Below are 11348 nucleotides of genomic sequence, written 5' to 3' on the forward strand. Positions count from 1 at the left end.
GTGGTTCTTGTGCTTCTCAAACTCAGGGGTGGGATGCATAGTTTGTATCGATCATCTACATGAGGGTACAATGGATAAAAAGAACCTTCAGGCGATACTCCAACGAGAACAAAGAGAACCGAGACTCCGCCAAGAATGAAGAGCGGCAAGACTGAAGGAAATATGCCCTAGAGGCAATAATAAATTTGTTATTTTATATTTTCTTATTCATGAGGTTTATTATTCATGCTAGAATTATATTGATTGGAAATCTAAATACATGTCTGAGTACATAAACAAATACCGTGTCCCTAGTGAGCCTCTACTAGACTAGCTCGTTGATCAAAGATGGTTGAGATTTCCTAACCATGGACATGTGTTGTCATTTGATAACGGGATCACATCATTAGGAGAATGATGTGATGGACAAGACCCATCCGGTAGCTTAGCATAATGATCATTCAGTTTTATTGCTATTGTTTTCTTCATGTCAAATACATACTCCTTCTGTTATGAGATTATGCAACTTCCGGATACCGGAGGAATGCCTTTTGTGCTATCAAACGTCACAACGTAACTGAGTGATTATAAAGATGCTCTACAGGTATCTCTGAAGGTGTTTGTTGAGTTGGCATAGATCGAGATTATGATTTCTCACCCCGAGTATCGGAGAGGTATCTCCGAGCCCTCTCGGTAATACACATCATAAGCTTGCAAGCAAACGACTAAGGAGTTAGTCACGAGGTGATGTATTACAGAACGAGTGAAGAGACTTGCCGGTAACAAGATTGAACTAGGTATGAAGATACCAACAATCGAATCTCGGGCAAGTAGTATACCGATGGACAAAGAGAATTACGTATGTTGTCATAACGGTTCGACCGATAAAGATCTTCTTAGAATATGTAGGAGCTAATATGGGCATCCAGGTTCCGCTATTGGTTATTGACCGAAGAGGTGTCTAGGTCATGTCTACATAGTTCTCGAACCCGTAGGGCCCACACGCTTAACGTTCGTTGATGATATAGTATTATGATTCCTATTTCCTTCCCTCTCCCCTCCTCTTCCTCCCTCCTCGGTTATATATGGCAGGGAGGGCGCGCAGCTTGGGAGGGACTCCAAGTGGGATTCCTCCTACTTGGGCGCCTCCTATGGCTGCTCCTCCCTCCCTCCCACCTATATATATGAGGAGGGGGCGCCCCCCTACACAGTTTACACCCTCGGTCATATCTTCGTGGTGCTTAGGCGAAGCCCTGCGAGGATCACTTCACCATCACCGTCACCATGCCATCATGCTGACGGAACTCATCTACTACCTCAACATCTTGCTGGATCAAGAAGGTGAGGGACGTCACCGAGTTGAATCTGTGCAGAACTAGGAGGTGACGTGCGTTCGGTACTTGATCGGTCGGAGCTAGAAGAAGTTCAGCTACATCAACTGCGTTGTCAAACGCTTCCACTTATAGTCTACAAGGATACGTAGACACACTCTCCCCTCGTTTCTATGCATCTCCATGGATAGATCATTGCGTGTACGTAGAATTATTTTTCTTTTCCATGCAAAGTTTCTCAACAAAGACACCATTTTCCCAGGTTTAGGCCCTGATGCGGGTAACAACCCTCCTTTATTTCCTTGAGTAAGTCTTCCTATAATATCAAAAAGATTAAGAGTTCTATTTGAGCCTATAGAGGCTAAAAGATAAAATATGCTAGAGCTTCTCAATTGATGTGTTGCTCAAGAGTCTTTTGTTCTTTGCCACGTCCTCCGAATATTTATATATGTTTCATGTGTTGGCTTCTAGTTGAAATCGATCTGATCTAGTCTCCAAGATCCTATAAGTAAGGAAAGAGATACCCAAGTTAGACCATGTGGCCTAGGGTAGATCCTTCTAGAAGGATTTTTCCTTGCATGCAGATATGTCTTGATGTCTGATACATGTATACCCTTATATAGTGTGCGAATAACTTTGAAAGATGGTCGTTGGATGAAGGCAATCCGACGGTGCAGAGCTGGCAAATCTGAGCACTACTGGCCGTTGGATATCATATATATTCCATCAGATTTTGCCACATGTATAATGTAGAAGACTCCATGGTTGAACTTAAGCACAATGCACAAACCTCAAAATACAAGCACTTCTCCTTTGTTCTAGAATCTTCCATATCATAATTGCCCAATTTTTTCTACATGAATTGCCATTATTTGTTTTTTATTTTATGCTTTACAACGCACAGTTCCATGAATCTTAAAATAGATTATCTTTTTTTATTAAAAATAAATGATTTTGAATGAGATGAAATAAGAATTAAATGAACATCTACATCATGCATATATGACTTAAAGCTTACATGATATATATAATGTGGTATTTATTCATAATTTGGTTGCCAAATCTCATACGTGCAATGCACGTGTACCTTACTAGTACATTTTGCATCACAATTTTGGATAATTCAAAAGCCAAACCAAGCTTTTAATGCAAGCACAATACATGTGTTTATCCATTCTCAAGTAATCAAACAATGTTAGAGCAACTCTAACAGATGCCTCATATGTCGCCGAATCACTATAATACAATAATCATCATAAGACATTTTGATCACAAACATTACTTTAACATATGCGCCATATGGATAGCTATCGAAAAAATTATAGGAGGGCGTTGCATATTCACACCTCAAGCATGCATATTTGGCGACTAGGCTAGGAGGTAGCGCGAATCCCATCTTTTTCATTTAGAAGAGTGTTGGACCTCCACAACATCAAACCATAGAACTGAAGGAAATATGCCCTAGAGGCAATAATAAAGTTATTATTTATTTCCTTATATCATGATACATGTTTATTATTCATGCTAGAATTGTATTAACCGAAAACTTAGTACATGTGTGAATACATAGACAAACAGAGTGTCACTAGTATGCCTCTACTTGACAAGCTCGTTAATCAAAGATGGTTAAGTTTCCTAACCATGGGCAAGAGTTGTCATTTGATGAACGGGATCACATCATTAGAGAATGATGTGATTGACTTGACCCATCCATTAGCTTAGCACGATGATCGTTTAGTTTGTTGCTATTGCTTTCTCCATAACTTATACATGTTCCTATGACTATGAGATTATGCAACTCCCGGATACCGGAGGAACAGTTAGCGTGCTATCAAACGTCACAACGTAACTGGGTGACTATAAAGATGCTCTACAGGTGTCTCTGATGGTGTTTGTTGAGTTGGCATAGATCGAGATTAGGATTTGTCACTCCGTGTATCGGAGAGGTATCTCTGGGCCCTCTCGGTAATGCACATCACTATAAGCCTTGCAAGCAATGTGACTAATGAGTTAGTTACGGGATGTTGCATTACGGAACGAGTAAAGAGACTTTCCGGTAACGAGATTGAACTAGGTATTGAGATACCGACGATCGAATCTCGGGAAAGTAACATACTGATGACAAAGGGAACAATGTATGTTGTTATGCGGTTTGACCGATAAGATCTTCGTAGAATATGTAGGAACCAATATGAGCATCTAGGTTCCGCTATTGGTTATTTACCAGAGATGAGTCTCGATCATGTCTACATAGTTCTCGAACCCGTAGGGTCCGCACGCTTAACGTTCGGTGACGATCGGTATTATGAGTTTATGTGTTTTGATGTACTGAAGGTAGTTCAGAGTCCCGGATATGATCACGGACATTACGAGGAGTCTCGAAATGGTCAAGACATAAAGATCGATATATTGGATGACTATGTTTGGACATCGGAATGGTTCCGGGTGAGTTTGGGCGTTTATCGGAGTACCGGGAGGTTACCGGAACCCCCGGGGGAGTGTGTGGGCCTTATTGGGCCTTAGTGGGAGAGAGGAGGAGGCGGCCTAGGAGGGCCCCCGCAAGCCCAATCCGAATTGGGAGGGGGCGGGGCCCCTTTCCTTCCTCCATCTCTCCTCCTTCCTTCCTCTCCTACTCCTACTTGGAAGGAGGGGGGAATCCTACTCCCGGTGGGAGTAGGACTCCCCTAGGGCACGCCATAGAGGGTCGGCCCTCCCCCTCCTCCACTCTTTTATATACGGGGGAGGGGGCACCCCATAGACACACAAGTTGATCATTGTCTTAGCCGTGTGCGGTGCCCCCCTCCACCATAATCTACCTCGGTCATATCGTAGTGGTGCTTGGGCGAAGCCATGTTCCGGTAGCTTCATCATCACTGTCATCATGCCGTCGTGCTGACGAAACTCTCCCTTGAAACTTCGTTGGATCTAGAGTTCACGAGACGTCACCGAGCTGAACGTGTGTAGATTGCGGAGGTGCCGTACCTTCGGTGCTAGGATCGGTCGTATCGTGAAGATGTTCGACTACATCAACCGCGTTGTCATAATGCTTCTGCTTACGGTCTACGGAGGTACATGGACAATACTCTCCCCCTCTCGTTGCTATGCATCACCTAGATAGATCTTGCGTGTGGTAGGAATTTTTTTGAACTTACTGCGTTCCCCAACAAGAACATAACTCCTTTCGATCGTAGTAATACACATATTCATAATATTGAAGCCAAAAGATGCAAAGTTAATAATGATAGTGCAACTTATATGTGGCACTGCCATTTAGGTCATATCGGTGTAATGCGCATGAAGAAACTCCATGCTGATGGGCTTTTGGAATCATTTGATTATGAATCATTTGATGCTTGTGAACCATGCCTCATGGGCAAGATGACTAAAACTCCATTCTCCGGAACAATGGAGCAAGCAACTGACTTATTGGAAATAATACATACTGATGTATGCAATCCGATGAGTGTTGAGGCTCGCGGCGGGTATCGTTATTTTCTGACCTTCACAGATGATTTGAGTATATTTGGGTATATCTACCTGATGAAACATAAGTCTGAAACATTTGAAAAGTTCAAAGAATTTCAGAGTGAAGTGGAAAATCATCGTAACAAGAAAATAAAGTTTCTGCGATCTGATCGTGGAGGAGAATATTTGAGTTACAAGTTTGATCTTCATTTGAAACAATATGGAATAGTTTCACAACTCACGCCACTGGAACACCACAGAGTAATGGTGTGTCTGAACGTCATAACCATACTTTATTAGATATGGTGCGACCTATGACATCTCTTACCGATTTATCACTATCGTTTTGGGGTTATGCATTAGAGACAGATGCATTCACGTTAAATAGGGCACCATCTAAATCCGTTGAGATGACACCATATGAACTGTGGTTTAGCAAGAAACCTAAGCTGTCGTTTCTTAAAGTTTGGGGCTATGATGCTTATTTGAAAAAGTTTCAACCTGATAAGCTCGAACCCAAATCGGAGAAATGCATCTTCATAGGATACCTAAAGGAAACTGTTGGGTACACCTTCTATCACAGATCCGAAGGCAAGATATTCATTGCTAAGAATGGATCCTTTCTAAAGAAGAAGTTTCTCTCGAAAGAAGTGAGTGGGAGGAATGTAGAACTTGATTAGGTAATTGTACCTTCTCTCAAATTGGAAAGTATTTCATCACAGAAATCAGTTCTAGTGATTCCTACACCAATTAGTGAGGAAGTTAATGATGATGATCATGAAACTTCAGATCAAGTTATTACCGAACCTCGTAGGTCAACCAGAGTACGTTCCGCACCAGAGTGGTACGGTAATCCCATTCTGGAGGTCATGTTACTTTACTATGACGAACCTAGGAACTATGAGGAAGTGATGATGAGCCCAGATTCCGCGAAATGGCTTGAAGCCATGAAATCTGAGATGGGATCCATGTATTAGAACAAAGTATGGACTTTGATTGACTTGCCCGATGATCGGTGAGCTACTAAGAATAAATGGATTTTCAAGAGGAAGACGGACGCTTATAGTAGTGTTACTATCTACAAAGCTCAAATTGTCGAAAAAAGTTTTTCGAGAAGTTCAAGATGTTGACTACGATGAGATTTTCTCACTCGTAGCGATGCTTAAGTCTGTCTGAATCATGTTAGCAATTGCCACATTTTATGAAATCTGGCAAATGGATGTCAAAACTGCATTCCTTAATGGATTTCTTAAAGAAGAATTGTATATGATGCAACAAGAAGGTTTTGTCAATCCTAAAGGTGCTAACAAAGTGTACAAGCTCCAGCGATCCATCTATGGACTGGTGCAAGCATCTCGGAGTTGGAATATACGCTTTGATAAAGTGATCAAAGAATACTGTTTTATACAGACTTGCGGTGAAGCCTGTATTTACAAGAAAGTGAGTGGGAGCACTACAACATTTTTGATAAGTATATGTGAATGACATATTGTTGATCGGAATAATGTAGAATTTTTTGGGAAGCATAAAGGATTTTTTCAAAGAAATACCTTTGTGAAGCTACTTACATATTGAGCATCAAGATCTATAGAGATAGATCAAGACGCTTGATATATTTTTCAATGAGTACATACCTTGACAAGATTTTGAAGTAGTTCAAAATAGAACAGTCAAGGAAGGAGTTCTTTCCTGTGTTGCAAGGTGTGAAGTTGCGTAAAGACTCAAAACCAGATCACGGCAGAAAATAGAAAGAGAATGAAAAGTCATTCCCTATGCCTCAGACATAGATTCTATAAAGTATGCTATGTTGTGTACTAGACCTATTGTATACCTTAGCATGATTTTCGCAAGGGAGTATAATAGTGATCTAGGAGTAGATCACTGTACAGCGGTCAAAGTTATCCTTAGAAGACTAAGAAAATATTTCTCGGTTATGGAGGTGATAAAAGAGTTCATCGTAAAGAGTTACGTCGATGCAAGCTTTTGACACCGATCTAGATGACTCTAAGTCTCGATCTAGATACATATTGAAAGTGGGAGAAATTAGCTAGAGTAGCTCCGTGTAGAGTATTGTAGACATAGAAATTTGCAAAATACATACGGATCTGAATGTTGCAGACCCATAGACTAAACTTCTCTCACAAGCAAAACATGATCACTCTTTGGGTATTAATCACATAGCAATGTGAACTAGATTATTGACTCTAGTAAACCTTTTGGTTATTAGTCACATGGAGATGTGAACTAATCACATAAAGATGTGAACTATTGGTGTTAAATCACATGACGATGTGAACTAGATTATTGACTCTTGTGCAAGTGGGAGACTGAAGGAAATATGCCCTAGAGGCAATAATAATTTTATTATTTATTTCCTTATATCATGATAAATGTTTATTATTCATGCTAGAATTGTAATAACCGGAAACTTAGTACATGTGTGAATACATAGACAAACAGAGTGTCACTAGTATGCCTCTACTTGACTAGCTCGTTAATCAAAGATGGTTAAGTTTCCTAGCCATGGACAAGAGTTGTCATTTGATGAACGGGATCACATCATTAGAGAATGATGTGATTAACTTGACCCATCCATTAGCTTAGCACGATGATTGTTTAGTTTGTTGTTATTGCTTTCTCCATAACTTATACATGTTCCTATGACTATGAGATTATGCAACTCCTGGATACCGGAGGAACACTTAGTGTGCTATCAAACGTCACAACGTAACTGGATGACTATAAAGATGCTCTACAGGTGTCTCCGATGGTGTTTGTTGAGTTGGCATAGATCGAGATTAGGATTTGTCACGCCATGTATCGGAGAGGTATCTCTGGGCCCTCTCGCTAAAGCACATCACTATAAGCCTTGCAAGCAATGTGACTAATGAGTTAGTTACGGGATGTTGCATTACGGAACGAGTAAAGAGACTTGCCGGTAATGAGATTGAACTATGTATTGAGATACCGACGATCGAATCTCGGGCAAGTAACATACCGATGACAAAGGGAACAATGTATGTTGTTATGCGGTTTGACCGATAAAGATCTTCGTAGAATATGTAGGAACCAATATGAGCATCCAGGTTCCGCTATTGGTTATTGACCGGAGATGAGTCTCGGTCATGTCTACATAGTTCTCGAACCCGTAGGGTCCGCACGCTTAACGTTCGGTGACGATCGGTATTATGAGTTTATGTGTTTTGATGTACTGAAGGTAGTTCGGAGTCCCGGATATGATCACGGACATGACGAGGAGTCTTGAAATGGTCGAGACATAAAGAGCGATATATTGGATGACTATGTTTGGACATCAGAATGGTTCCGGGTGAGTTCGGGCATTACCGGAGTACCGGGAGGTTACTGGAACCCCCCCGGGGAGTGTATGGGCCTTAGTGGGAGAGAGGAGGAGGCGGCCTAGGAGGGGGCGCCCCCCAAGCCCAATCCGAATTGGGAGGGGGGCGGCCCCCCTTTCCTTCCTCCCTCTCTCCTCCTTCCTTCCTCTCCTACTCCTACTTGGAAGAGGGGGAATCCTACTCTCGGTGGGAGTAGGTGTAACACCCATGATGCGGCTATATCTCCCACGTGTCGGAGCACGACTTAGAGGCATAACCGCATTGTAGGCATGTCGCAAGAGGGGTAATCTTTACACATCCCATGTACTGAATAAGAAAGAGGTACATAGTTGGCTTACAATCGCCACTTCACACAATACAAGAATATAGCACTACATCATCCAGATACAAACAAGGTCCGACTACGGAACCAAAATAAAAGAAGACCACCCCTAATGCTAGATCCCCGATCGCCCCAACTGGGCTCCACTATTGATCATCTGAAACGAAACAACACAATGAACGAGATCTTCATCGAGCTCCTCCTTGAGCTCGGTTGCGTCACCTGCACGGTTTCATCGGCACCTGCAAACTGGTTTCGAAGTAATCTGTGAGTCACAGGGACTCAGCAATCTCACACCCTCGCGATCAAGACTATTTAAGCTTATGGGTAGGGAAAAGGTATGAGGTGGAGCTGCAGCAAGCACTAGCATATATGGTGGCTAACTTACGCAAATGAGAGCGAGAAGAGGAGGCAAAGCACAGTCGTGAACTAGAAGTGATCAAGAAGTGATCCTGAAACTACTTACATTCAAGCATAACTCCAACACCGTGTTCACTTTCCGGACTCTGCCGAAAAGAGACCATCACGGCTACACACGCGGTTGATGCATTTTAATTAAGTTAAGTGTCAAGTTTTCTACAACCGGACATTAACAAATTCCCATCTGCCCATAACCGCGGGCACGGCTTTCGAAAGTTCATAACCCTGCAAGGGTGTCCCAACTTAGCCCATCACAAGCTCTCACAGTCAACGAAGGATATTCCTTCTCCCAGGAAGACCCGATCAGGCTCGGAATCCCGGTTACAAGACATTTCGACAATGGTAAAACAAGACCAGCAGGACCGCCCGATGCACCGACATCCTGATAGGAGCTGCACATATCTCTTTCTCAGGGTAACACCGGATGAACACTACGTACAGCTAAAACCAACCCTCAAGTTTCCCCGAGGTGGCGACGCAAGTGGCTCTGTTTCGGACCCACACTTAGACAAGTACTGGCCCAGGGGGTTAAAATAAAGATGACCCTTGAGTCTGCAGAACCCAAGGGAAGGTGGTAGGTTGTTAGTGCAAATGGTAAAACCAAGGTTGGGCCTTGCTGGAGGAGTTTTATTCAAGGTGAACTGTCAAGGGGTTCCTATTATAACCCGACCGCGTAAGGAACGCAAAATCAAAGAACATAACACCGGTAGGACGGAAACTAGGGCGGCAAGAGTGGAACAAAAGACCATGCATAAGGCCGAGCCTTCCACCCTTTACCAAGTATATAGATGCATTAATTAAATAAGAGATATTGTGATATCCCAACAAAATAACCATGTTCCAACAAGGAACAAAATCCATCTTCACCTGCAACTAACAACGCTATAAGAGGGGCTGAGCAAAGCGGTAACATAGCCAAACAACGGTTTGCTAGGACAAGGTGGGTTAGAGGTTTGACATGGCAATATGGGAGGCATGATATAGCAAGTGGTAGGTATCGCGGCATAGGCATAGCAATAGTACGAGCAACTAGCAAGCAAAGATAGAAGTGATTTCGAGGGTATGGTCATCTTGCCTGCAAAGTTCTCCGAGAAGACGAAAGCTTGATCCTCGAAAACATACTCAACGGGTTCCTCGATCACGAACTCGTCTCCCGGCTCTACCCAAGGAAAGAACACAAGCAAAGGAACCAACAATCAACCACGGTGCAATGCGCAAGCAACATGATGCAAAACATGGCATGATATGCGGGATATGATATGCAATGCATATGCGAGCTCCGGAAGGAAAAGATTGAGCCAGGCCTCAACTTGGCAAACCAAGAGCGCCGCTGGAAAGATGAGTTGATTTCGTTCGAAATCGATATAAAGATCACCAGAATCGGATGCACGGTTTGCAAATGGCAAGCAAAACAATAATGGCACTATTCTACGATTATCAGCACGATGCCATCTAAAATGCATCAAGAAACTAAGCTACTGCACTCTAACATAGTAACAAAGCACATGGCAGTGATCCACTCAAGATGCTTGACAAAAGATGAACACTGAGCTACGGCTAAATCACACAAGAGCAGGTTCAAACAAGCATGGCAAGAGTGCAAAAGATATCAGGTTCACAGACTTAGTGAAAATAACATGTCAGGATTTAACATCATGAAACAATGTTTAGGGCAAGATAACAACATGCTACAGGAACATATCATGGCAAAGCAAGGCATGGCATGAATCTACTCAAAGCATATAACAAAAGTCCCTTACTGACCATAAGCCAAAAAGGATCAGAAGATATGATGGCACCCATGTGAACATAGCAAGTTACGTTAACAAATTCAGACTTAGCAGAAAACTGGACATGGCAGAAACAGAGTTACGTAGGCATGTTTGCGAGCTCGATGCACTCACCACAAGGAATTGCATGACAAACTAGCATACACCCAGCAAGAAGACATGATCAATAAGCTAACCATGGCAAGAACAATCTCATAGCATGCATGGATCAACTACAATAACCTCGGCAAAATTGATTAACACGTAAACAATCTGCCAGGAACATTTTATAGCAAAAGTAGAGCAAGATTGAGTCATGCTAGGGTACTCCATAATTGCAAACAAATACATGGATGGATAGACCATAACAAAATCTCAAAATCATTCTTACTGAACATGATCAAAAGAGGCATGGATCACTCTGTAGCAACAAGAATACATGGCATAAAAATATCATCAGGAAAATGACTTAGAAGAATTCGAAGTCCCTGAAATCAGCAACATCATGAGAGCTACTTTGCATTCTTGTGCTAGTCACCACAATTATCACAAAAATACATGGCATAAACCCCTGTAAAGATGGCATGGCATATAACAAAACACATGTAGATCTCATAGCCATATGCAGCACACATTAATCATGGCAAAAATGACAAATATCCATAATCTGATAAAAATCAGGAACTAACATTACATAGCACTCTTG

The sequence above is a fragment of the Triticum urartu genome, chromosome 4 (genome assembly GCF_003073215.2).
Source record: "Triticum urartu cultivar G1812 chromosome 4, Tu2.1, whole genome shotgun sequence".
NCBI classification, from domain to species: domain Eukaryota; kingdom Viridiplantae; phylum Streptophyta; class Magnoliopsida; order Poales; family Poaceae; genus Triticum; species Triticum urartu.